At 47.6% G+C, this 2,898-nt stretch overlaps 1 pseudogene; it reads left to right on the forward strand.

Moving 5' to 3' along the window:
• The first annotated feature begins 1,591 nt into the window (after positions 1 to 1,591).
• On the forward strand, positions 1,592 to 1,709 carry LOC124723131 (annotated as a pseudogene).
• The last annotated feature ends 1,189 nt before the right edge of the window (positions 1,710 to 2,898 follow it).

The following is a 2,898-nucleotide window of genomic DNA, read 5'->3' on the forward strand; positions in this document are numbered from 1 at the left end:
ACGTCATGAACATTGAGATACGTGAAAAAATTTCGATGCATGAAGTTTTATTCTTTATTGCTAAGACGCTCCTACAATGGAATCAACTTAAGGTAATCCCTGACACCTGGAAGACATTTGACAGCTTTCAACTGCGAGGCGCCAAAGGCTGCAGGCGAAAACGGTATCCGTCTATAGAGCTATGAAGTGGCGTTGCCGTAAAGACAATTAGAAAACCGTGTTTTAGACACATGTTTCATAGTAGGGATACCGTACTGACACATTTGTACAACTGTTTCATAAATCAGGGGTGTTTCCACGAATAGATGTAAACGAATTTTTTTCAATGCTTCACTACAAACACAGTTCATTTTTTTCTTTGTTTTCGATTTTAATAGAAATTGGCGGACCGAGTAGTCAGGCAATGCCGAGTTTGTCGGCTAGTGTATAATTCAGCACGCCACGAAAATTCCGTCACAGGTGTCAGCGGATACACCTGACCCCTTCACGTGCATTTACTCCCAGCAGAGCGGGACGGGAAGGGACGGGCGATATCGGCCTGAACGGCCGGCCGCATCTGCATAGCGGTCGATTGTGGCGCCGGCTCCGGGCTGGCTGTGGCTACTGTGTCCGGCGCGCCGTTTTTGCCACCCGGTGCGCCGCGCCGCGTCGTATCGACCGCACCGCACCGCACCCCACCCCGCCTACCCTATCGCCGCGTCGCCGCCGCCGTCGCCGTCGTCGCCCACGCTACCAAATGCTGCTGCTGCTGCTCGCGATCTCAGCCCGCGCACGCTGCAGTCGGGGAAACGATGATGCACAGAGCATGTCTAAACGGAGCAGTGGAAATACCCGTACGGCAGTGTGGGTACGTGGTTCCGTTTCTTGAGCACAAACAAGAGGACCATCAGTACTGTTAATCATGGACTTTGATGAGTCTAAGAAATGTTGCGGGCAAAGTCGGTTCGAGACATTCGGTTCGAGACATTTTTGCATTCAAGCGACTTATCACTCTGCAACCCCGACCCCTCAACTGGCCCGCTCCTCCACCGGCGTGCTCTCGTTTTCCCCCGAATACTCTCACCTGCGTCAGGTTTCGCTGCTAATTGTGATACACGCTGTATATAAATCTCGCAATGCGGTGGCCCCCTTCAGCTTGGCGCCCCAAATGACCGCTACTACTCGTGTTACGCCCCGTATAGAAATCTTAAAATTGTGGCGCCTCTCAGATTGGGCTTGTATCGTTTGGACCTTAAACCGGCCCTGTGCTGAGTACCCCGCTAGCGGCTTTTCCGAGAAAATCGATGTTGAAGTTTTTTGCGTCCTTCCTATATCCATAACATCACCTGTGTTTTTGTTTCGATCAAGTGAAAACGGTACAGGGGCTATAACCTTCCCAGCTGTCACGGCAGCAGCACAGGTTCGAATCCTGTCCGTGTACATTCTTTTTTACTTTTTAATTTCATCGTACAGGATATTATTAAACAGTATATGTCATACAAAATTATTCAAGGATACTCATTTTCATAGTTGTCATTTCATTATTAAATCAGTAATTCTAGCAAACTTTCTTTAAATGTGTATTCCGTTTGTGGTTCGTAGTTAAAATTCCGCCAACGGCCTTGCCGCAGTGCTAACACCGGTTCCCGTCAGATCACCGAAGTTAAACGCAGTCGGGCTGGGCTTGCACTTGGGTGGGTGATCATCGGGTCTGCCGAGCGCTGTTGGCAAACTTGTGAGGCAAACTGAGGAGTTACTTGATTGAGAAGTTGCGGCTTCGGTCTCGTAAGCTGACACACGGCCGGGAGAGCGGTGTGCTGACCACATGCCCCTCCATATCCGCATTCAGTGACGCCTACGGGCTGAGGATGACACGACGGCCTGTCGGTACCGTTGGGCCTTCTAAGGCCTGTTCGGACGGAGTTTAGTTTTATCTTTGTTGATTCATCATGGACTGTGGGACAACGGCTGACATTATTGATAACAATAATTTACCAACAGCCGTATGTATTGTACAAATTTATTTTATGAACTTCTTATATGCAGCCAGTTTCGCCCTTACATTGATGCCATCTTCAGTCCCCACACATCATAGTCGTAAAATCGCTAAACACGAAAGGAGCCATATAACTGGATTCGTGAATCAAATCACTATGCAACAGCTCTTGGTGGCCAGGCGACAGAGACTGGGCACAGTTTTAACAGATAATATTGATTTGATTATATGCGTTATCAATAATTACTTTCTCTCAATTACTAGCATTAATGTGTGACACTGTGCGATGCGCATTACAGGTTACTCACAGAGTCCATCCACAGATACATACTTTATACTTTCATCCATACATCTATGACGGGAGAAGTTAGACGTACACGTAACAGGCACTAAATATTGGATTAAATAAATGGTTCAAATGACTCTAAGCACTATGGGACTTAACATCTGAGGTCATCAGTCCCCTAGACTTGCAACTACTTAAACCTAACTAACCTAAGGACATCACACACATCCATGCCCGAGGCAGGATTCGAACCTGTGACCGTAGCAGCAGCGCGGTTCCGGACTGAAGCGCCTAGAACCGCTCGGCCACAGCGGCCGGCAAATATTGGATTAAAGCGTGTTCTGCAGACTGTAGGTAGTTCCTGCAGTAAACCGTAAACTGCATAATTTCTAACTTCGAAACAGATAAATGAACTAATTAACAGACATGAGGTTAAAAAATTGCTCTGAGTACTATGGGACTTAACATCTGAGGTCATCAGTCCCCTACAACTTAGAACTACTTAAACCTAACCAACCTACGGACATCACACACATCCATGCCCGAGGCGGTTCCAGGCTGAAGCGCCTATAACCACTCGGCCACACCGGCCGGCCACAAGAGGTTACCGTAACATTGTACAGAGTATTATTATTAT

Source organism: Schistocerca piceifrons, chromosome 1 (assembly GCF_021461385.2).
Source record: "Schistocerca piceifrons isolate TAMUIC-IGC-003096 chromosome 1, iqSchPice1.1, whole genome shotgun sequence".
In the NCBI taxonomy this organism is placed as follows: domain Eukaryota; kingdom Metazoa; phylum Arthropoda; class Insecta; order Orthoptera; family Acrididae; genus Schistocerca; species Schistocerca piceifrons.